Genomic DNA, 23,198 nt, shown 5'->3' with positions numbered 1-23,198 from the left:
GGCCATCCGCACCACACCGGGGCCTGTGCTGCTAAGATAGGTCATCTAAATTACACCAGGGCGTGTGCATCTGGCTGAGGACCGTTGCTTCCGGCTGAGGCCTTCTACAACACACCAGGGCCTGAGTTTCAGGAAGAAGCCACCTCCACCTCACCAGGTCCTGTGCTGCTAGCTGAGGCCATCTACAACACACCACGGCCTGTGCTCCTGGCTTTGGCCACCAACACCACACCAGGTTCTGTGGCTCTGGCTGAGGCCAACTACACCACACCAGGGCCTGTGGCTCTGGCTGAAGCCATCTACCCCACACCAGGGCCTGTGTTGCTGGTTGAGGCCATTTTAATCACACCAGGGCCTGTGCTGCTGGATGAGGCCATATACATCACACGAGGGCTTGCTCTACTGGATGAGGCCAACTACACCACACCAGGGCCTGTGCTTCTGGCTGAGGCCATCTACATTACACGAGGGCTTGCGCTGCTGGCTTAGTCCATCTACACCACACCAGGGCCTGTGGCTCTGGCTTAGGCCATATACACCCCACCAGGGCCTTTGCTTCTGGCTGAGGCCACCTACACCACACCAGGTCCTGTGCTGCTGGTGGAGGCCATCTACACCAAACCAGGGCCTGTACTGCTGGTTAAAAGCTAAATTGAGTCCTTGGGTTAGAGTATTAGGCAACCATGCAGTTACCATTAACAATGTAGTTAAATTGGAGGGTTGTGTTTCGTAACTTCAAGTACTGCCCAACTCACCACTTGATTCCATAAATTGACACTTTGTGCTGAGGTCTGCAGCTTACGGCCATACCACCCTGAGCACGCCCGCTCTCGTCTGATCTCGGAAGCTAAGCAGGGTTGGGCTTGGTTAGTACTTGGATGGGAGACCGCCTGGGAATACCAGGTGCCGTAAGCTTTTCATGTCATTGAACTGCTTTTGATCCAGAGAAGGAGGGTGTTGAAAGACCCAAAGCAGCTGCCCATTAATGAGGGCACATAAACGACATTCCTTTTGGCTGTTTTCAGCAATGTCTTGTGCTGCCAGGTGAGGCCATCCGCACCACACCGGGGCCTGTGCTGCTAAGATAGGTGATCTAAATTACACCAGGGCGTCTGCATCTGGCTGAGGACCGGTGCTTCCGGCTGAGGCCATCTACAACACACCAGGGCCTGAGTTGCAGGAAGAAGCCACCTCCACCTCACCAGGTCCTGTGCTGCTAGCTGAGGCCATCTACAACACACCACGGCCTGTGCTCCTGGCTTTGGCCACCAACACCACACCAGCTTCTGTGGCTCTGGCTGAGGCCAACTACACCACACCAGGGCCTGTGGCTCTGGCTGAAGCCATCTACCCCACACCAGGGCCTGTGTTGCTGGTTGAGGCCATTTTAATCACACCAGGGCCTGTGCTGCTGGATGAGGCCATATACATCACACGAGGGCTTGCTCTACTGGATGAGGCCAACTACACCACACCAGGGCCTGTGCTTCTGGCTGAGGCCATCTACATTACACGAGGGCTTGCGCTGCTGGCTTAGTCCATCTACACCACACCAGGGCCTGTGGCTCTGGCTTAGGCCATATACACCCCACCAGGGCCTTTGCTTCTGGCTGAGGCCACCTACACCACACCAGGTCCTGTGCTGCTGGTGGAGGCCATCTACACCAAACCAGGGCCTGTACTGCTGGTTAAAAGCTAAATTGAGTCCTTGGGTTAGAGTATTAGGCAACCATGCAGTTACCATTAACAATGTAGTTAAATTGGAGGGTTGTGTTTCGTAACTTCAAGTACTGCCCAACTCACCACTTGATTCCATAAATTGACACTTTGTGCTGAGGTCTGCAGCATACGGCCATACCACCCTGAGCACGCCCGCTCTCGTCTGATCTCGGAAGCTAAGCAGGGTTGGGCTTGGTTAGTACTTGGATGGGAGACCGCCTGGGAATACCAGGTGCCGTAAGCTTTTCATGTCATTGAACTGCTTTTGATCCAGAGAAGGAGGGTGTTGAAAGACCCAAAGCAGCTGCCCATTAATGAGGGCACATAAACGACATTCCTTTTGGCTGTTTTCAGCAATGTCTTGTGCTGCCAGGTGAGGCCATCCGCACCACACCGGGGCCTGTGCTGCTAAGATAGGTCATCTAAATTACACCAGGGCGTGTGCATCTGGCTGAGGACCGGTGCTTCCGGCTGAGGCCATCTACAACACACCAGGGCCTGAGTTTCAGGAAGAAGCCACCTCCACCTCACCAGGTCCTGTGCTGCTAGCTGAGGCCATCTACAACACACCACGGCCTGTGCTCCTGGCTTTGGCCACCAACACCACACCAGGTTCTGTGGCTCTGGCTGAGGCCAACTACACCACACCAGGGCCTGTGGCTCTGGCTGAAGCCATCTACCCCACACCAAGGCCTGTGTTGCTGGTTGAGGCCATTTTAATCACACCAGGGCCTGTGCTGCTGGATGAGGCCATATACATCACACGAGGGCTTGCTCTACTGGATGAGGCCAACTACACCACACCAGGGCCTGTGCTTCTGGCTGAGGCCATCTACATTACACGAGGGCTTGCGCTGCTGGCTTAGTCCATCTACACCACACCAGGGCCTGTGGCTCTGGCGTAGGCCATATACACCCCACCAGGGCCTTTGCTTCTGGCTGAGGCCACCTACACCACACCAGGTCCTGTGCTGCTATTGGAGGCCATCTACACCAAACCAGGGCCTGTACTGCTGGTTAAAAGCTAAATTGAGTCCTTGGGTTAGAGTATTAGGCAACCATGCAGTTACCATTAACAATGTAGTTAAATTGGAGGGTTGTGTTTCGTAACTTCAAGTACTGCCCAACTCACCACTTGATTCCATAAATTGACACTTTGTGCTGAGGTCTGCAGCTTACGGCCATACCACCCTGAGCACGCCCGCTCTCGTCTGATCTCGGAAGCTAAGCAGGGTTGGGCTTGTTTAGTACTTGGATGGGAGACCGCCTGGGAATACCAGGTGCTGTAAGCTTTTCATGTCATTGAACTGCTTTTGATCCAGAGAAGGAGGGTGTTGAAAGACCCAAAGCAGCTGCCCATTAATGAGGGCACATAAACGACATTCCTTTTGGCTGTTTTCAGCAATGTCTTGTGCTGCCAGGTGAGGCCATCCGCACCACACCGAGGCCTGTGCTGCTAAGATAGGTCATCTAAATTACACCAGGGCGTCTGCATCTGGCTGAGGACCGTTGCTTCCGGCTGAGAACATCTACAACACACCAGGGCCTGAGTTGCAGGAAGAAGCCACCTCCACCTCACCAGGTCCTGTGCAGCTAGCTGAGGCCATCTACAACACACCACGGCCTGTGCTCCTGGCTTTGGCCACCTACACCACACCAGGTTCTGTGGCTCTGGCTGAGGCCAACTACACCACACCAGGGCCTGTGGCACTGGCTGAAGCCATCTACCCCACACCAGGGCCTGTGTTGCTGGTTGAGGCCATTTTAATCACACCAGGGCCTGTGCTGCTGGATGAGGCCATATACATCACACGAGGGCTTGCTCTACTGGATGAGGCCAACTACACCACACCAGGGCCTGTGCTTCTGGCTGAGGCAATCTACATTACACGAGGGCTTGCGCTGCTGGCTTAGTCCATCTACACCACACCAGGGCCTGTGGCTCTGGCTTAGGCCATATACACCCCACCAGGGCCTTTGCTTCTGGCTGAGGCCACCTACACCACACCAGGTCCTGTGCTGCTGGTGGAGGCCATCTACACCAAACCAGGGCCTGTACTGCTGGTTAAAAGATAAATTGAGTCCTTGGGTTAGAGTATTAGGTAACCATGCAGTTACCATTAACAATGTAGTTAAATTGGAGGGTTGTGTTTCGTAACTTCAAGTACTGCCCAACTCACCACTTGATTCCATAAATTGACACTTTGTGCTGAGCTCTGCAGCTTACGGCCATACCACCCTGAGCACGCCCGCTCTCGTCTGATCTCGGAAGCTAAGCAGGGTTGGGCTTGGTTAGTACTTGGATGGAAGACCGCCTGGGAATACCAGGTGCTGTAAGCTTTTCATGTCATTGAACTGCTTTTGATCCAGAGAAGGAGGGTGTTGAAAGACCCAAAGCAGCTGCCCATTAATGAGGGCACATAAACGACATTCCTTTTGGCTGTTTTCAGCAATGTCTTGTGCTGCCAGGTGAGGCCATCCGCACCACACCGGGGCCTGTGCTGCTAAGATAGGTCATCTAAATTACACCAGGGCGTGTGCATCTGGCTGAGGACCGGTGCTTCCGGCTGAGGCCATCTACAACACACCAGGGCCTGAGTTTCAGGAAGAAGCCACCTCCACCTCACCAGGTCCTGTGCTGCTAGCTGAGGCCATCTACAACACACCACGGCCTGTGCTCCTGGCTTTGGCCACCAACACCACACCAGGTTCTGTGGCTCTGGCTGAGGCCAACTACACCACACCAGGGCCTGTGGCTCTGGCTGAAGCCATCTACCCCACACCAGGGCCTGTGTTGCTGGTTGAGGCCATTTTAATCACACCAGGGCCTGTGCTGCTGGATGAGGCCATATACATCACACGAGGGCTTGCTCTACTGGATGAGGCCAACTACACCACACCAGGGCCTGTGCTTCTGGCTGAGGCCATCTACATTACACGAGGGCTTGCGCTGCTGGCTTAGTCCATCTACACCACAACAGGGCCTGTGGCTCTGGCTTAGGCCATATACACCCCACCAGGGCCTTTGCTTCTGGCTGAGGCCACCTACACCACACCAGGTCCTGTGCTGCTGGTGGAGGCCATCTACACCAAACCAGGGCCTGTACTGCTGGTTAAAAGCTAAATTGAGTCCTTGGGTTAGGGTATTAGGCAACCATGCAGTTACCATTAACAATGTAGTTAAATTGGAGGGTTGTGTTTCGTAACTTCAAGTACTGCCCAACTCACCACTTGATTCCATAAATTGACACTTTGTGCTGAGCTCTGCAGCTTACGGCCATACCACCCTGAGCACGCCCGCTCTCGTCTGATCTTGGAAACTAAGCAGGGTTGGGCTTGGTTAGTACTTGGATGGGAGACCGCCTGGGAATACCAGGTGCCGTAAGCTTTTCATGTCATTGAACTGCTTTTGATCCAGAGAAGGAGGGTGTTGAAAGACCCAAAGCAGCTGCCCATTAATGAGGGCACATAAACGACATTCCTTTTGGCTGTTTTCAGCAATGTCTTGTGCTGCCAGGTGAGGCCATCCGCACCACACCGGGGCCTGTGCTGCTAAGATAGGTCATCTAAATTACACCAGGGCGTCTGCATCTGGCTGAGGACCGGTGCTTCCGGCTGAGGCCATCTACAACACACCAGGGCCTGAGTTTCAGGAAGAAGCCACCTCCACCTCACCAGGTCCTGTGCTGCTAGCTGAGGCCATCTACAACACACCACGGCCTGTGCTCCTGGCTTTGGCCACCAACACCACAACAGGTTCTGTGGCTCTGGCTGAGGCCAACTACACCACACCAGGGCCTGTGGCTCTGGCTGAAGCCCTCTACCCCACACCAGGGCCTGTGGCTCTGGCTGAAGCCATCTACCCCACACCAGGGCCTGTGTTGCTGGTTGAGGCCATTTTAATCACACCAGGGCCTGTGCTGCTGGATGAGGCCATATACATCACACGAGGGCTTGCTCTACTGGATGAGGCCAACTACACCACACCAGGGCCTGTGCTTCTGGCTGAGGCCATCTACATTACACGAGGGCTTGCGCTGCTGGCTTAGTCCATCTACACCACAACAGGGCCTGTGGCTCTGGCTTAGGCCATATACACCCCACCAGGGCCTTTGCTTCTGGCTGAGGCCACCTACACCACACCAGGTCCTGTGCTGCTGGTGGAGGCCATCTACACCAAACCAGGGCCTGTACTGCTGGTTAAAAGATAAATTGAGTCCTTGGGTTAGAGTATTAGGCAACCATGCAGTTACCATTAACAATGTAGTTAAATTGGAGGGTTGTGTTTCGTAACTTCAAGTACTGCCCAACTCACCACTTGATTCCATAAATTGACACTTTGTGCTGAGGTCTGCAGCTTATGGCCATACCACCCTGAGCACGTCTGATCTCGGAAGCTAAGCAGGGTTGGGCTTGGTTAGTACTTGGATGGGAGACCGCCTGGGAATACCAGGTGCCGTAAGCTTTTCATGTCATTGAACTGCTTTTGATCCAGAGAAGGAGGGTGTTGAAAGACCCAAAGCAGCTGCCCATTAATGAGGGAACATAAACGACATTCCTTTTGGCTGTTTTCAGCAATGTCTTGTGCTGCCAGGTGAGGCCATCCGCACCACACCGGGGCCTGTGCTGCTAAGATAGGTCATCTAAATTACACCAGGGCGTGTGCATCTGGCTGAGGACCGGTGCTTCCGGCTGAGGCCTTCTACAACACACCAGGGCCTGAGTTGCAGGAAGAAGCCACCTCCACCTCACCAGGTCCTGTGCTGCTAGCTGAGGCTATCTACAACACACCACGGCCTGTGCTCCTGGCTTTGGCCACCAACACCACACCAGGTTCTGTGGCTCTGGCTGAGGCCAACTACACCACACCAGGGCCTGTGGCTCTGGCTGAAGCCCTCTACCCCACACCAGGGCCTGTGTTGCTGGTTGAGGCCATTTTAATCACACCAGGGCCTGTGCTGCTGGATGAGGCCATATACATCACACGAGGGCTTGCTCTACTGGATGAGGCCAACTACACCACACCAGGGCCTGTGCTTCTGGCTGAGGCCATCTACATTACACGAGGGCTTGCGCTGCTGGCTTAGTCCATCTACACCACACCAGGGCCTGTGGCTCTGGCTTAGGCCATATACACCCCACCAGGGCCTTTGCTTCTGGCTGAGGCCACCTACACCACACCAGGTCCTGTGCTGCTGGTGGAGGCCATCTACACCAAACCAGGGCCTGTACTGCTGGTTAAAAGCTAAATTGAGTCCTTGGGTTAGAGTATTAGGCAACCATGCAGTTACCATTAACAATGTAGTTAAATTGAAGGGTTGTGTTTCGTAACTTCAAGTACTGCCCAACTCACCACTTGATTCCATAAATTGACACTTTGTGCTGAGGTCTGCAGCTTACGGCCATACCACCCTGAGCACGCCCGCTCTCGTCTGATCTCGGAAGCTAAGCAGGGTTGGGCTTGGTTAGTACTTGGATGGGAGACCGCCTGGGAATACCAGTTGCCGTAAGCTTTTCATGTCATTGAACTGCTTTTGATCCAGAGAAGGAGGGTGTTGAAAGACCCAAAGCAGCTGCCCATTAATGAGGGCACATAAACGACATTCCTTTTGGCTGTTTTCAGCAATGTCTTGTGCTGCCAGGTGAGGCCATCCGCACCACACCGGGGCCTGTGCTGCTAAGATAGGTCATCTAAATTACACCAGGGCGTGTGCATCTGGCTGAGGACCGGTGCTTCCGGCTGAGGCCTTCTACAACACACCAGGGCCTGAGTTGCAGGAAGAAGCCACCTCCACCTCACCAGGTCCTGTGCTGCTAGCTGAGGCCATCTACAACACACCACGGCCTGTGCTCCTGGCTTTGGCCACCAACACCACACCAGGTTCTGTGGCTCTGGCTGAGGCCAACTACACCACACCAGGGCCTGTGGCTCTGGCTGAAGCCATCTACCCCACACCAGGGCCTGTGTTGCTGGTTGAGACCATTTTAATCACACCAGGGCCTGTGCTGCTGGATGAGGCCATATACATCACACGAGGGCTTGCTCTACTGGATGAGGCCAACTACACCACACCAGGGCCTGTGCTTCTGGCTGAGGCCATCTACATTACACGAGGGCTTGCGCTGCTGGCTTAGTCCATCTACACCACACCAGGGCCTGTGGCTCTGGCTTAGGCCATATACACCCCACCAGGGCCTTTGCTTCTGGCTGAGGCCACCTACACCACACCAGGTCCTGTGCTGCTGGTGGAGGCCATCTACACCAAACCAGGGCCTGTACTGCTGGTTAAAAGCTAAATTGAGTCCTTGGGTTAGGGTATTAGGCAACCATGCAGTTACCATTAACAATGTAGTTAAATTGGAGGGTTGTGTTTCGTAACTTCAAGTACTGCCCAACTCACCACTTGATTCCATAAATTGACACTTTGTGCTGAGGTCTGCAGCTTACGGCCATGCCACCCTGAGCACGCCTGATCTCGGAAGCTAAGCAGGGTTGGGCTTGGTTAGTACTTGGATGGGAGACCGCCTGGGAATACCAGGTGCTGTAAGCTTTTCATGTCATTGAACTGCTTTTGATCCAGAGAAGGAGGGTGTTGAAAGACCCAAAGCAGCTGCCCATTAATGAGGGCACATAAACGACATTCCTTTTGGCTGTTTTCAGCAATGTCTTGTGCTGCCAGGTGAGGCCATCCGCACCACACCGGGGCCTGTGCTGCTAAGATAGGTCATCTAAATTACACCAGGGCGTCTGCATCTGGCTGAGGACCGTTGCTTCCGGCTGAGAACATCTACAACACACCAGGGCCTGAGTTGCAGGAAGAAGCCACCTCCACCTCACCAGGTCCTGTGCAGCTAGCTGAGGCCATCTACAACACACCACGGCCTGTGCTCCTGGCTTTGGCCACCTACACCACACCAGGTTCTGTGGCTCTGGCTGAGGCCAACTACACCACACCAGGGCCTGTGGCTCTGGCTGAAGCCATCTACCCCACACCACGGCCTGTGTTGCTGGTTGAGGCCATTTTAATCACACCAGGGCCTGTGCTGCTGGATGAGAACATATACATCACACGAGGGCTTGCTCTACTGGATGAGGCCAACTACACCACACCAGGGCCTGTGCTTCTGGCTGAGGCCATCTACATTACACGAGGGCTTGCGCTGCTGGCTTAGTCCATCTACACCACACCAGGGCCTGTGGCTCTGGCTTAGGCCATATACACCCCACCAGGGCCTTTGCTTCTGGCTGAGGCCACCTACACCACACCAGGTCCTGTGCTGCTGGTGGAGGCCATCTACACCAAACCAGGGCCTGTACTGCTGGTTAAAAGATAAATTGAGTCCTTGGGTTAGAGTATTAGGCAACCATGCAGTTACCATTAACAATGTAGTTAAATTGGAGGGTTGTGTTTCGTAACTTCAAGTACTGCCCAACTCACCACTTGATTCCATAAATTGACACTTTGTACTGAGGTCTGCAGCTTACGGCCATACCACCCTGAGCACGCCCGCTCTCGTCTGATCTCGGAAGCTAAGCAGGGTTGGGCTTGGTTAGTACTTGGATGGGAGACCGCCTGGGAATACCAGGTGCTGTAAGCTTTTCATGTCATTGAACTGCTTTTGATCCAGAGAAGGAGGGTGTTGAAAGACCCAAAGCAGCTGCCCATTAATGAGGGCACATAAACGACATTCCTTTTGGCTGTTTTCAGCAATGTCTTGTGCTGCCAGGTGAGGCCATCCGCACCACACCGGGGCCTGTGCTGCTAAGATAGGTCATCTAAATTACACCAGGGCGTGTGCATCTGGCTGAGGACCGGTGCTTCCAGCTGAGGCCATCTACAACACACCAGGGCCTGAGTTGCAGGAAGAAGCCACCTCCACCTCACCAGGTCCTGTGCAGCTAGCTGAGGCCATCTACAACACACCACGGCCTGTGCTCCTGGCTTTGGCCACCAACACCACACCAGGTTCTGTGGCTCTGGCTGAGGCCAACTACACCACACCAGGGCCTGTGGCTCTGGCTGAAGCCATCTACCCCACACCAGGGCCTGTGTTGCTGGTTGAGGCCATTTTAATCACACCAGGGCCTGTGCTGCTGGATGAGGCCATATACATCACACGAGGGCTTGCTCTACTGGATGAGGCCAACTACACCACACCAGGGCCTGTGCTTCTGGCTGAGGCCATCTACATTACACGAGGGCTTGCGCTGCTGGCTTAGTCCATCTACACCACACCAGGGCCTGTGGCTCTGGCTTAGGCCATATACACCCGACCAGGGCCTTTGCTTCTGGCTGAGGCCACCTACACCACACCAGGTCCTGTGCTGCTGGTGAAGGCCATCTACAACACACCACGGCCTGTGCTCCTGGCTTTGGCCACCAACACCACACCAGTTTCTGTGGCTCTGGCTGAGGCCAACTACACCACACCAGGGCCTGTGGCTCTGGCTGAAGCCATCTACCCCACACTAGGGCCTGTGTTGCTGGTTGAGGCCATTTTAATCACACCAGGGCCTGTGCTGCTGGATGAGGCCATATACATCACACGAGGGCTTGCTCTACTGGATGAGGCCAACTACACCACACCAGGGCCTGTGCTTCTGGCTGAGGCCATCTACATTACACGAGGGCTTGAGCTGCTGGCTTAGTCCATCTACACCACACCAGGGCCTGTGGCTCTGGCTTAGGCCATATACACCCCACCAGGGCCTTTGCTTCTGGCTGAGGCCACCTACACCACACCAGGTCCTGTGCTGCTGGTGGAGGCCATCTACACCAAACCAGGGCCTGTACTGCTGGTTAAAAGCTAAATTGAGTCCTTGGGTTAGAGTATTAGGCAACCATGCAGTTACCATTAACAATGTAGTTAAATTGGAGGGTTGTGTTTCGTAACTTCAAGTACTGCCCAACTCACCACTTGATTCCATAAATTGACACTTTGTGCTGAGGTCTGAAGCTTACGGCCATACCACCCTGAGCACGCCCGCTCTCGTCTGATCTCGGAAGCTAAGCAGGGTTGGGCTTGGTTAGTACTTGGATGGGAGACCGCCTGGGAATACCAGGTGCTGTAAGCTTTTCATGTCATTGAACTGCTTTTGATCCAGAGAAGGAGGGTGTTGAAAGACCCAAAGCAGCTGCCCATTAATGAGGGCACATAAACGACATTCCTTTTGGCTGTTTTCAGCAATGTCTTGTGCTGCCAGGTGAGGCCATCCGCACCACACCGGGGCCTGTGCTGCTAAGATAGGTCATCTAAATTACACCAGGGCGTGTGCATCTGGCTGAGGACCGGTGCTTCCGGCTGAGGCCTTCTACAACACACCAGGGCCTGAGTTTCAGGAAGAAGCCACCTCCACCTCACCAGGTCCTGTGCTGCTAGCTGAGGCCATCTACAACACACCACGGCCTGTGCTCCTGGCTTTGGCCACCAACACCACACCAGGTTCTGTGGCTCTGGCTGAGGCCAACTACACCACACCAGGGCCTGTGGCTCTGGCTGAAGCCATCTACCCCACACCAGGGCCTGTGTTACTGGTTGAGGCCATTTTAATCACACCAGGGCCTGTGCTGCTGGATGAGGCCATATACATCACACGAGGGCTTGCTCTACTGGATGAGGCCAACTACACCACACCAGGGCCTGTGCTTCTGGCTGAGGCCATCTACATTACACGAGGGCTTGCGCTGCTGGCTTAGTCCATCTACACCACACCAGGGCCTGTGGCTCTGGCTTAGGCCATATACACCCCACCAGGGCCTTTGCTTCTGGCTGAGGCCACCTACACCACACCAGGTCCTGTGCTGCTGGTGGAGGCCATCTACACCAAACCAGGGCCTGTACTGCTGGTTAAAAGCTAAATTGAGTCCTTGGGTTAGAGTATTAGGCAACCATGCAGTTACCATTAACAATGTAGTTAAATTGGAGGGTTGTGTTTCGTAACTTCAAGTACTGCCCAACTCACCACTTGATTCCATAAATTGACACTTTGTGCTGAGGTCTGCAGCTTACGGCCATACCACCCTGAGCACGCCCGCTCTCGTCTGATCTCGGAAGCTAAGCAGGGTTGGGCTTGGTTAGTACTTGGATGGGAGACCGCCTGGGAATACCAGGTGCTGTAAGCTTTTCATGTCATTGAACTGCTTTTGATCCAGAGAAGGAGGGTGTTGAAAGACCCAAAGCAGCTGCCCATTAATGAGGGCACATAAACGACATTCCTTTTGGCTGTTTTCAGCAATGTCTTGTGCTGCCAGGTGAGGCCATCCGCACCACACCGGGGCCTGTGCTGCTAAGATAGGTCATCTAAATTACACCAGGGCGTCTGCATCTGGCTGAGGACCGTTGCTTCCGGCTGAGAACATCTACAACACACCAGGGCCTGAGTTGCAGGAAGAAGCCACCTCCACCTCACCAGGTCCTGTGCAGCTAGCTGAGGCCATCTACAACACACCACGGCCTGTGCTCCTGGCTTTGGCCACCTACACCACACCAGGTTCTGTGGCTCTGGCTGAGGCCAACTACACCACACCAGGGCCTGTGGCTCTGGCTGAAGCCATCTACCCCACACCACGGCCTGTGTTGCTGGTTGAGGCCATTTTAATCACACCAGGGCCTGTGCTGCTGGATGAGGCCATATACATCACACGAGGGCTTGCTCTACTGGATGAGGCCAACTACACCACACCAGGGCCTGTGCTTCTGGCTGAGGCCATCTACATTACACGAGGGCTTGCGCTGCTGGCTTAGTCCATCTACACCACACCAGGGCCTGTGGCTCTGGCTTAGGCCATATACACCCCACCAGGGCCTTTGCTTCTGGCTGAGGCCACCTACACCACACCAGGTCCTGTGCTGCTGGTGGAGGCCATCTACACCAAACCAGGGCCTGTACTGCTGGTTAAAAGATAAATTGAGTCCTTGGGTTAGAGTATTAGGCAACCATGCAGTTACCATTAACAATGTAGTTAAATTGGAGGGTTGTGTTTCGTAACTTCAAGTACTGCCCAACTCACCACTTGATTCCATAAATTGACACTTTGTACTGAGGTCTGCAGCTTACGGCCATACCACCCTGAGCACGCCCGCTCTCGTCTGATCTCGGAAGCTAAGCAGGGTTGGGCTTGGTTAGTACTTGGATGGGAGACCGCCTGGGAATACCAGGTGCTGTAAGCTTTTCATGTCATTGAACTGCTTTTGATCCAGAGAAGGAGGGTGTTGAAAGACCCAAAGCAGCTGCCCATTAATGAGGGCACATAAACGACATTCCTTTTGGCTGTTTTCAGCAATGTCTTGTGCTGCCAGGTGAGGCCATCCGCACCACACCGGGGCCTGTGCTGCTAAGATAGGTCATCTAAATTACACCAGGGCGTGTGCATCTGGCTGAGGACCGGTGCTTCCAGCTGAGGCCATCTACAACACACCAGGGCCTGAGTTGCAGGAAGAAGCCACCTCCACCTCACCAGGTCCTGTGCAGCTAGCTGAGGCCATCTACAACACACCACGGCCTGTGCTCCTGGCTTTGGCCACCAACACCACACCAGGTTCTGTGGCTCTGGCTGAGGCCAACTACACCACACCAGGGCCTGTGGCTCTGGCTGAAGCCATCTACCCCACACCAGGGCCTGTGTTGCTGGTTGAGGCCATTTTAATCACACCAGGGCCTGTGCTGCTGGATGAGGCCATATACATCACACGAGGGCTTGCTCTACTGGATGAGGCCAACTACACCACACCAGGGCCTGTGCTTCTGGCTGAGGCCATCTACATTACACGAGGGCTTGAGCTGCTGGCTTAGTCCATCTACACCACACCAGGGCCTGTGGCTCTGGCTTAGGCCATATACACCCCACCAGGGCCTTTGCTTCTGGCTGAGGCCACCTACACCACACCAGGTCCTGTGCTGCTGGTGGAGGCCATCTACACCAAACCAGGGCCTGTACTGCTGGTTAAAAGCTAAATTGAGTCCTTGGGTTAGAGTATTAGGCAACCATGCAGTTACCATTAACAATGTAGTTAAATTGGAGGGTTGTGTTTCGTAACTTCAAGTACTGCCCAACTCACCACTTGATTCCATAAATTGACACTTTGTGCTGAGGTCTGAAGCTTACGGCCATACCACCCTGAGCACGCCCGCTCTCGTCTGATCTCGGAAGCTAAGCAGGGTTGGGCTTGGTTAGTACTTGGATGGGAGACCGCCTGGGAATACCAGGTGCTGTAAGCTTTTCATGTCATTGAACTGCTTTTGATCCAGAGAAGGAGGGTGTTGAAAGACCCAAAGCAGCTGCCCATTAATGAGGGCACATAAACGACATTCCTTTTGGCTGTTTTCAGCAATGTCTTGTGCTGCCAGGTGAGGCCATCCGCACCACACCGGGGCCTGTGCTGCTAAGATAGGTCATCTAAATTACACCAGGGCGTGTGCATCTGGCTGAGGACCGGTGCTTCCGGCTGAGGCCTTCTACAACACACCAGGGCCTGAGTTTCAGGAAGAAGCCACCTCCACCTCACCAGGTCCTGTGCTGCTAGCTGAGGCCATCTACAACACACCACGGCCTGTGCTCCTGGCTTTGGCCACCAACACCTCACCAGGTTCTGTGGCTCTGGCTGAGGCCAACTACACCACACCAGGGCCTGTGGCTCTGGCTGAAGCCATCTACCCCACACCAGGGCCTGTGTTACTGGTTGAGGCCATTTTAATCACACCAGGGCCTGTGCTGCTGGATGAGGCCATATACATCACACGAGGGCTTGCTCTACTGGATGAGGCCAACTACACCACACCAGGGCCTGTGCTTCTGGCTGAGGCCATCTACATTACACGAGGGCTTGCGCTGCTGGCTTAGTCCATCTACACCACACCAGGGCCTGTGGCTCTGGCTTAGGCCATATACACCCCACCAGGGCCTTTGCTTCTGGCTGAGGCCACCTACACCACACCAGGTCCTGTGCTGCTGGTGGAGGCCATCTACACCAAACCAGGGCCTGTACTGCTGGTTAAAAGCTAAATTGAGTCCTTGGGTTAGGGTATTAGGCAACCATGCAGTTACCATTAACAATGTAGTTAAATTGGAGGGTTGTGTTTCGTAACTTCAAGTACTGCCCAACTCACCACTTGATTCCATAAATTGACACTTTGTGCTGAGGTCTGCAGCTTACGGCCATACCACCCTGAGCACGCCCGCTCTCGTCTGATCTCGGAAGCTAAGCAGGGTTGGGCTTGGTTAGTACTTGGATGGGAGACCGCCTGGGAATACCAGGTGCTGTAAGCTTTTCATGTCATTGAACTGCTTTTGATCCAGAGAAGGAGGGTGTTGAAAGACCCAAAGCAGCTGCCCATTAATGAGGGCACATAAACGACATTCCTTTTGGCTGTTTTCAGCAATGTCTTGTGCTGCCAGGTGAGGCCATCCGCACCACACCGGGGCCTGTGCTGCTAAGATAGGTCATCTAAATTACACCAGGGCGTGTGCATCTGGCTGAGGACCGGTGCTTCCGGCTGAGGCCATCTACAACACACCAGGGCCTGAGTTGCAGGAAGAAGCCACCTCCACCTCACCAGGTCCTGTGCTGCTAGCTGAGGCCATCTACAACACACCACGGCCTGTGCTCCTGGCTTTGGCCACCAACACCACACCAGGTTCTGTGGCTCTGCCTGAGGCCAACTACACCACACCAGGGCCTGTGGCTCTGGCTGAAGCCATCTACCCCACACCAGGGCCTGTGTTGCTGGTTGAGGCCATTTTAATCACACCAGGGCCTGTGCTGCTGGATGAGGCCATATACATCACACGAGGGCTTGCTCTACTGGATGAGGCCAACTACACCACACCAGGGCCTGTGCTTCTGGCTGAGGCCATCTACATTACACGAGGGCTTGCGCTGCTGGCTTAGTCCATCTACACCACACCAGGGCCTGTGGCTCTGGCTTAGGCCATATACACCCCACCAGGGCCTTTGCTTCTGGCTGAGGCCACCTACACCACAACAGGTCCTGTGCTGCTGGTGGAGGCCATCTACACCAAACCAGGGCCTGTACTGCTGGTTAAAAGCTAAATTGAGTCCTTGGGTTAGAGTATTAGGCAACCATGCAGTTACCATTAACAATGTAGTTAAATTGGAGGGTTGTGTTTCGTAACTTCAAGTACTGCCCAACTCACCACTTGATTCCATAAATTGACACTTTGTGCTGAGGTCTGCAGCTTACGGCCATACTACCCTGAGCACGCCCGCTCTCGTCTGATCTCGGAAGCTAAGCAGGGTTTGGCTTGGTTAGTACTTGGATGGGAGACTGCCTGGGAATACCAGGTGCTGTAAGCTTTTCATGTCACTGAACTTCTTTTGATCCAGAGAAGGAGGGTGTTGAAAGACCCAAAGCAGCTGCCCATTAATGAGGGCACATAAACGACATTCCTTTTGGCTGTTTTCAGCAATGTCTTGTGCTGCCAGGTGAGGCCATCCGCACCACACCGGGGCCTGTGCTGCTAAGATAGGTCATCTAAATTACACCAGGGCGTGTGCATCTGGCTGAGGACCGGTGCTTCCGGCTGAGGCCATCTACAACACACCAGGGCCTGAGTTGCAGGAAGAAGCCACCTCCACCTCACCAGGTCCTGTGCTGCTAGCTGAGGCCATCTACAACACACCACGGCCTGTGCTCCTGGCTTTGGCCACCAACACCACACCAGGTTCTGTGGCTCTGGCTGAGGCCAACTACACCACACCAGGGCCTGTGGCTCTGGCTGAAGCCATCTACCCCACACCAGGGCCTGTGTTGCTGGTTGAGGTCATTTTATTCACACCAGGGCCTGTGCTGCTGGATGAGGCCATATACATCACACGAGGGCTTGCTCTACTGGATGAGGCCAACTACACCACACCAGGGCCTGTGCTTCTGGCTGAGGCCATCTACATTACACGAGGGCTTGCGCTGCTGGCTTAGTCCATCTACACCACACCAGGGCCTTTGCTTCTGGCTGAGGCCACCTACACCACACCAGGTCCTGTGCTGCTGGTGGAGGCCATCTACACCAAACCAGGGCCTGTACTGCTGGTTAAAAGCTAAATTGAGTCCTTGGGTTAGAGTATTAGGCAACCATGCAGTTACCATTAACAATGTAGTTAAATTGGAGGGTTGTGTTTCGTAACTTCAAGTACTGCCCAACTCACCACTTGATTCCATAAATTGACACTTTGTGCTGAGGTCTGCATCTTACGGCCATACCACCCTGAGCACGCCTGCTCTCGTCTGATCTCGGAAGCTAAGCAGGGTTGGGCTTGGTTAGTACTTGGATGGGAGACCGCCTGGGAATACCAGGTGCCGTAAGCTTTTCATGTCATTGAACTGCTTTTGATCCAGAGAAGGAGGGTGTTGAAAGACCCAAAGCAGCTGCCCATTAATGAGGGCACATAAACGACATTCCTTTTGGCTGTTTTCAGCAATGTCTTGTGCTGCCAGGTGAGGCCATCCGCACCACACCGGGGCCTGTGCTGCTAAGATAGGTCATCTAAATTACACCAGGGCGTGTGCATCTGGCTGAGGACCGGTGCTTCCGGCTGAGGCCATCTACAACACACCAGGGCCTGAGTTGCAGGAAGAAGCCACCTCCACCTCACCAGGTCCTATGCTGCTAGCTGAGGCCATCTACAACACACCACGGCCTGTGCTCCTGGCTTTGGCCACCAACACCACACCAGGTTCTGTGCCTCTGGCTGAGGCCAACTACACCACACCAGGGCCTGTGGCTCTGGCTGAAGCCATCTACCCCACACCAGGGCCTGTGTTGCTGGTTGAGGCCATTTTAATCACACCAGGGCCTGTGCTGCTGGATGAGGCCATATACATCACACGAGGGCTTGCTCTACTGGATGAGGCCAACTACACCACACCAGGGCCTGTGCTTCTGGCTGAGGCCATCTACATTACACGAGGGCTTGCGCTGCTGGCTTAGTCCATCTACACCACAAAAGGGCCTGTGGCTCTGGCTTAGGCCATATACACCCCACCAGGGCCTTTGCTTCTGGCTGAGGCCACCTACACCACACCAGGTCCTGTGCTGCTGGTGGAGGCCATCTACACCAAACCAGGGCCTGTACTGCTGGTTAAAAGCTAAATTGAGTCCTTGGGTTAGGGTATTAGGCAACCATGCAGTTACCATTAACAATGTAGTTAAATTGGAGGGTTGTGTTTCGTAACTTCAAGTACTGCCCAACTCACCACTTGATTCCATAAATTGACACTTTGTGCTGAGGTCTGCAGCTTACGGCCATACCACCCTGAGCACGCCCGCTCTCGTCTGATCTCGGAAGCTAAGCAGGGTTGGGCTTGGTTAGTACTTGGATGGGAGACCGCCTGGGAATACCAGGTGCCGTAAGCTTTTCATGTCATTGAACTGCTTTTGATCCAGAGAAGGAGGGTGTTGAAAGACCCAAAGCAGCTGCCCATTAATGAGGGCACATAAACGACATTCCTTTTGGCTGTTTTCAGCAATGTCTTGTGCTGCCAGGTGAGGCCATCCGCACCACACCGGGGCCTGTGCTGCTAAGATAGGTCATCTAAATTACACCAGGGCGTGTGCATCTGGCTGAGGACCGGTGCTTCCGGCTGAGGCCATCTACAACACACCAGGGCCTGAGTTGCAGGAAGAAGCCACCTCCACCTCACCAGGTCCTGTGCTGCTAGCTGAGGCCATCTACAACACACCACGGCCTGTGCTCCTGGCTTTGGCCACCAACACCACACCAGGTTCTGTGGCTCTGGCTGAGGCCAACTACACCACACCAGGGCCTGTGGCTCTGGCTGAAGCCATCTACCCCACACCAGGGCCTGTGTTGCTGGTTGAGGCCATTTTAATCACACCAGGGCCTGTGCTGCTGGATGAGGCCATATACATCACACGAGGGCTTGCTCTACTGGATGAGGCCAACTACACCACACCAGGGCCTGTGCTTCTGGCTGAGGCCATCTACATTACACGAGGGCTTGCGCTGCTGGCTTAGTCCATCTACACCACACCAGGGCCTGTGGCTCTGGCTTAGGCCATATACACCCCACCAGGGCCTTTGCTTCTGGCTGAGGCCACCTACACCACACCAGGTCCTGTGCTGCTGGTGGAGGCCATCTACACCAAACCAGGGCCTGTACTGCTGGTTAAAAGCTAAATTGAGTCCTTGGGTTAGAGTATTAGGCAACCATGCAGTTACCATTAACAATGTAGTTAAATTGGAGGGTTGTGTTTCGTAACTTCAAGTACTGCCCAACTCACCACTTGATTCCATAAATTGACACTTTGTGCTGAGGTCTGCAGCTTACGGCCATACCACCCTGAGCACGCCTGCTCTCGTCTGATCTCGGAAGCTAAGCAGGGTTGGGCTTGGTTAGTACTTGGATGGGAGACCGCCTGGGAATACCAGGTGCCGTAAGCTTTTCATGTCATTGAACTGCTTTTGATCCAGAGAAGGAGGGTGTTGAAAGACCCAAAGCAGCTGCCCATTAATGAGGGCACATAAACGACATTCCTTTTGGCTGTTTTCAGCAATGTCTTGTGCTGCCAGGTGAGGCCATCCGCACCACACCGGGGCCTGTGCTGCTAAGATAGGTCATCTAAATTACACCAGGGCGTGTGCATCTGGCTGAGGACCGGTGCTTCCGGCTGAGGCCTTCTACAACACACCAGGGCCTGAGTTGCAGGAAGAAGCCACCTCCACCTCACCAGGTCCTGTGCTGCTAGCTGAGGCCATCTACAACACACCACGGCCTGTGCTCCTGGCTTTGGCCACCAACACCACACCAGGTTCTGTGGCTCTGGCTGAGGCCAACTACACCACACCAGGGCCTGTGGCTCTGGCTGAAGCCATCTACCCCACACCAGGGCCTGTGTTGCTGGTTGAGGCCATTTTAATCACACCAGGGCCTGTGCTGCTGGATGAGGCCATATACATCACACGAGGGCTTGCTCTACTGGATGAGGCCAACTACACCACACCAGGGCCTGTGCTTCTGGCTGAGGCCATCTACATTACACGAGGGCTTGCGCTGCTGGCTTAGTCCATCTACACCACAAAAGGGCCTGTGGCTCTGGCTTAGGCCATATACACCCCACCAGGGCCTTTGCTTCTGGCTGAGGCCACCTACACCACACCAGGTCCTGTGCTGCTGGTGGAGGCCATCTACACCAAACCAGGGCCTGTACTGCTGGTTAAAAGCTAAATTGAGTCCTTGGGTTAGGGTATTAGGCAACCATGCAGTTACCATTAACAATGTAGTTAAATTGGAGGGTTGTGTTTCGTAACTTCAAGTACTGCCCAACTCACCACTTGATTCCATAAATTGACACTTTGTGCTGAGGTCTGCAGCTTACGGCCATACCACCCTGAGCACGCCCGCTCTCGTCTGATCTCGGAAGCTAAGCAGGGTTGGGCTTGGTTAGTACTTGGATGGGAGACCGCCTGGGAATACCAGGTGCCGTAAGCTTTTCATGTCATTGAACTGCTTTTGATCCAGAGAAGGAGGGTGTTGAAAGACCCAAAGCAGCTGCCCATTAATGAGGGCACATAAACGACATTCCTTTTGGCTGTTTTCAGCAATGTCTTGTGCTGCCAGGTGAGGCCATCCGCACCACACCGGGGCCTGTGCTGCTAAGATAGGTCATCTAAATTACACCAGGGCGTGTGCATCTGGCTGAGGACCGGTGCTTCCGGCTGAGGCCATCTACAACACACCAGGGCCTGAGTTGCAGGAAGAAGCCACCTCCACCTCACCAGGTCCTGTGCTGCTAGCTGAGGCCATCTACAACACACCACGGCCTGTGCTCCTGGCTTTGGCCACCAACACCACACCAGGTTCTGTGGCTCTGGCTGAGGCCAACTACACCACACCAGGGCCTGTGGCTCTGGCTGAAGCCATCTACCCCACACCAGGGCCTGTGTTGCTGGTTGAGGCCATTTTAATCACACCAGGGCCTGTGCTGCTGGATGAGGCCATATACATCACACGAGGGCTTGCTCTACTGGATGAGGCCAACTACACCACACCAGGGCCTGTGCTTCTGGCTGAGGCCATCTACATTACACGAGGGCTTGCGCTGCTGGCTTAGTCCATCTACACCACACCAGGGCCTGTGGCTCTGGCTTAGGCCATATACACCCCACCAGGGCCTTTGCTTCTGGCTGAGGCCACCTACACCACACCAGGTCCTGTGCTGCTGGTGGAGGCCATCTACACCAAACCAGGGCCTGTACTGCTGGTTAAAAGCTAAATTGAGTCCTTGGGTTAGAGTATTAGGCAACCATGCAGTTACCATTAACAATGTAGTTAAATTGGAGGGTTGTGTTTCGTAACTTCAAGTACTGCCCAACTCACCACTTGATTCCATAAATTGACACTTTGTGCTGAGGTCTGCAGCTTACGGCCATACCACCCTGAGCACGCCTGCTCTCGTCTGATCTCGGAAGCTAAGCAGGGTTGGGCTTGGTTAGTACTTGGATGGGAGACCGCCTGGGAATACCAGGTGCCGTAAGCTTTTCATGTCATTGAACTGCTTTTGATCCAGAGAAGGAGGGTGTTGAAAGACCCAAAGCAGCTGCCCATTAATGAGGGCACATAAACGACATTCCTTTTGGCTGTTTTCAGCAATGTCTTGTGCTGCCAGGTGAGGCCATCCGCACCACACCGGGGCCTGTGCTGCTAAGATAGGTCATCTAAATTACACCAGGGCGTGTGCATCTGGCTGAGGACCGGTGCTTCCGGCTGAGGCCTTCTACAACACACCAGGGCCTGAGTTGCAGGAAGAAGCCACCTCCACCTCACCAGGTCCTGTGCTGCTAGCTGAGGCCATCTACAACACACCACGGCCTGTGCTCCTGGCTTTGGCCACCAACACCACACCAGGTTCTGTGGCTCTGGCTGAGGCCAACTACACCACACCAGGGCCTGTGGCTCTGGCTGAAGCCATCTACCCCACACCAGGGCCTGTGTTGCTGGTTGAGGCCATTTTAATCACACCAGGGCCTGTGCTGCTGGATGAGGCCATATACATCACACGAGGGCTTGCTCTACTGGATGAGGCCAACTACACCACACCAGGGCCTGTGCTTCTGGCTGAGGCCATCTACATTACACGAGGGCTTGCGCTGCTGGCTTAGTCCATCTACACCACACCAGGGCCTGTGGCTCTGGCTTAGGCCATATACACCCCACCAGGGCCTTTGCTTCTGGCTGAGGCCACCTACACCACACCAGGTCCTGTGCTGCTGGTGGAGGCCATCTACACCAAACCAGGGCCTGTACTGCTGGTTAAAAGCTAAATTGAGTCCTTGGGTTAGAGTATTAGGCAACCATGCAGTTACCATTAACAATGTAGTTAAATTGGAGGGTTGTGTTTCGTAACTTCAAGTACTGCCCAACTCACCACTTGATTCCATAAATTGACACTTTGTGCTGAGGTCTGCAGCTTACGGCCATACCACCCTGAGCACGCCTGCTCTCGTCTGATCTCGGAAGCTAAGCAGGGTTGGGCTTGGTTAGTACTTGGATGGGAGACCGCCTGGGAATACCAGGTGCCGTAAGCTTTTCATGTCATTGAACTGCTTTTGATCCAGAGAAGGAGGGTGTTGAAAGACCCAAAGCAGCTGCCCATTAATGAGGGCACATAAACGACATTCCTTTTGGCTGTTTTCAGCAATGTCTTGTGCTGCCAGGTGAGGCCATCCGCACCACACCGGGGCCTGTGCTGCTAAGATAGGTCATCTAAATTACACCAGGGCGTCTGCATCTGGCTGAGGACCGGTGCTTCCGGCTGAGAACATCTACAACACACCAGGGCCTGAGTTGCAGAAAGAAGCCACCTCCACCTCACCAGGTCCTGTGCTGCTAGCTGAGGCCATCTACAACACACCACGGCCTGTGCTCCTGGCTTTGGCCACCTACACCACACCAGGTTCTGTGGCTCTGGCTGAGGCCAACTAAACCACACCAGGGCCTGTGGCTCTGGCTGAAGCCATCTACCCCACACCAGGGCCTGTGTTGCTGGTTGAGGCCATTTTAATCACACCAGGGCCTGTGCTGCTGGATGAGGCCATATACATCACACGAGGGCTTGCTCTACTGGATGAGGCCAACTACACCACACCAGGGCCTGTGCTTCTTGCTGAGGCCATCTACATTACACGAGGGCTTGCGCTGCTGGCTTAGTCCATCTACACCACAACAGGGCCTGTGGCTCTGGCTTAGGCCATATACACCCCACCAGGGCCTTTGCTTCTGGCTGAGGCCACCTACACCACACCAGGTCCTGTGCTGCTGGTGGAGGCCATCTACACCAAACCAGGGCCTGTACTGCTGGTTAAAAGCTAAATTGAGTCCTTGGGTTAGGGTATTAGGCAACCATGCAGTTACCATTAACAATGTAGTTAAATTGGAGGGTTGTGTTTCGTAACTTCAAGTACTGCCCAACTCACCACTTGATTCCATAAATTGACACTTT

At 54.2% G+C, this 23,198-nt stretch overlaps 17 non-coding genes and 4 pseudogenes across 17 annotated transcripts; all 21 read left to right on the top strand.

The window, feature by feature from the left end:
* Window positions 1–796: 796 nt before the first annotated feature.
* On the top strand, window positions 797–915 carry LOC146366556 (5S ribosomal RNA). The gene has a single exon (XR_014798369.1). It is a non-coding gene; the product is annotated as a 5S ribosomal RNA (ribosomal RNA).
* Window positions 916–1,844: 929 nt separating this feature from the next.
* Window positions 1,845–1,963, top strand: LOC146366555 (5S ribosomal RNA). Its single transcript, XR_014797949.1, has one exon. It is a non-coding gene; the product is annotated as a 5S ribosomal RNA (ribosomal RNA).
* A 929-nt stretch (window positions 1,964–2,892) lies between these two features.
* LOC146366554 (5S ribosomal RNA) lies at window positions 2,893–3,011 on the top strand. The gene has a single exon (XR_014797912.1). It is a non-coding gene; the product is annotated as a 5S ribosomal RNA (ribosomal RNA).
* A 929-nt stretch (window positions 3,012–3,940) lies between these two features.
* LOC146366553 (5S ribosomal RNA) lies at window positions 3,941–4,059 on the top strand. Its single transcript, XR_014797942.1, has one exon. It is a non-coding gene; the product is annotated as a 5S ribosomal RNA (ribosomal RNA).
* A 929-nt stretch (window positions 4,060–4,988) lies between these two features.
* On the top strand, window positions 4,989–5,107 carry LOC146366552 (5S ribosomal RNA; annotated as a pseudogene).
* Window positions 5,108–6,075: 968 nt separating this feature from the next.
* Window positions 6,076–6,184, top strand: LOC146366551 (5S ribosomal RNA; annotated as a pseudogene).
* Window positions 6,185–7,113: 929 nt separating this feature from the next.
* Window positions 7,114–7,232, top strand: LOC146366550 (5S ribosomal RNA). The gene has a single exon (XR_014797897.1). It is a non-coding gene; the product is annotated as a 5S ribosomal RNA (ribosomal RNA).
* A 929-nt stretch (window positions 7,233–8,161) lies between these two features.
* Window positions 8,162–8,270, top strand: LOC146366549 (5S ribosomal RNA; annotated as a pseudogene).
* Window positions 8,271–9,199: 929 nt separating this feature from the next.
* LOC146366548 (5S ribosomal RNA) lies at window positions 9,200–9,318 on the top strand. Its single transcript, XR_014798495.1, has one exon. It is a non-coding gene; the product is annotated as a 5S ribosomal RNA (ribosomal RNA).
* A 1,358-nt stretch (window positions 9,319–10,676) lies between these two features.
* Window positions 10,677–10,795, top strand: LOC146366547 (5S ribosomal RNA). Its single transcript, XR_014798494.1, has one exon. It is a non-coding gene; the product is annotated as a 5S ribosomal RNA (ribosomal RNA).
* A 929-nt stretch (window positions 10,796–11,724) lies between these two features.
* LOC146366546 (5S ribosomal RNA) lies at window positions 11,725–11,843 on the top strand. The gene has a single exon (XR_014798493.1). It is a non-coding gene; the product is annotated as a 5S ribosomal RNA (ribosomal RNA).
* Window positions 11,844–12,772: 929 nt separating this feature from the next.
* LOC146366545 (5S ribosomal RNA) lies at window positions 12,773–12,891 on the top strand. Its single transcript, XR_014798492.1, has one exon. It is a non-coding gene; the product is annotated as a 5S ribosomal RNA (ribosomal RNA).
* A 929-nt stretch (window positions 12,892–13,820) lies between these two features.
* On the top strand, window positions 13,821–13,939 carry LOC146366544 (5S ribosomal RNA). Its single transcript, XR_014798491.1, has one exon. It is a non-coding gene; the product is annotated as a 5S ribosomal RNA (ribosomal RNA).
* Window positions 13,940–14,868: 929 nt separating this feature from the next.
* On the top strand, window positions 14,869–14,987 carry LOC146366543 (5S ribosomal RNA). Its single transcript, XR_014798490.1, has one exon. It is a non-coding gene; the product is annotated as a 5S ribosomal RNA (ribosomal RNA).
* Window positions 14,988–15,916: 929 nt separating this feature from the next.
* LOC146366542 (5S ribosomal RNA) lies at window positions 15,917–16,035 on the top strand (annotated as a pseudogene).
* Window positions 16,036–16,925: 890 nt separating this feature from the next.
* Window positions 16,926–17,044, top strand: LOC146366541 (5S ribosomal RNA). Its single transcript, XR_014798001.1, has one exon. It is a non-coding gene; the product is annotated as a 5S ribosomal RNA (ribosomal RNA).
* Window positions 17,045–17,973: 929 nt separating this feature from the next.
* LOC146366540 (5S ribosomal RNA) lies at window positions 17,974–18,092 on the top strand. Its single transcript, XR_014798368.1, has one exon. It is a non-coding gene; the product is annotated as a 5S ribosomal RNA (ribosomal RNA).
* A 929-nt stretch (window positions 18,093–19,021) lies between these two features.
* On the top strand, window positions 19,022–19,140 carry LOC146366539 (5S ribosomal RNA). Its single transcript, XR_014797902.1, has one exon. It is a non-coding gene; the product is annotated as a 5S ribosomal RNA (ribosomal RNA).
* Window positions 19,141–20,069: 929 nt separating this feature from the next.
* LOC146366538 (5S ribosomal RNA) lies at window positions 20,070–20,188 on the top strand. Its single transcript, XR_014798366.1, has one exon. It is a non-coding gene; the product is annotated as a 5S ribosomal RNA (ribosomal RNA).
* A 929-nt stretch (window positions 20,189–21,117) lies between these two features.
* LOC146366537 (5S ribosomal RNA) lies at window positions 21,118–21,236 on the top strand. The gene has a single exon (XR_014797901.1). It is a non-coding gene; the product is annotated as a 5S ribosomal RNA (ribosomal RNA).
* Window positions 21,237–22,165: 929 nt separating this feature from the next.
* Window positions 22,166–22,284, top strand: LOC146366536 (5S ribosomal RNA). Its single transcript, XR_014797900.1, has one exon. It is a non-coding gene; the product is annotated as a 5S ribosomal RNA (ribosomal RNA).
* The last annotated feature ends 914 nt before the right edge of the window (window positions 22,285–23,198 follow it).

Source organism: Perissodus microlepis, chromosome 18, assembly GCF_051167445.1.
Source record: "Perissodus microlepis isolate ML-2025 ecotype Zambia chromosome 18, ASM5116744v1, whole genome shotgun sequence".
Classification (NCBI taxonomy): Eukaryota; Metazoa; Chordata; class Actinopteri; order Cichliformes; family Cichlidae; genus Perissodus; species Perissodus microlepis.
Note: the sequence above shows the minus strand (reverse complement) of the source record. Positions and strands in the feature narration are given on the sequence as shown.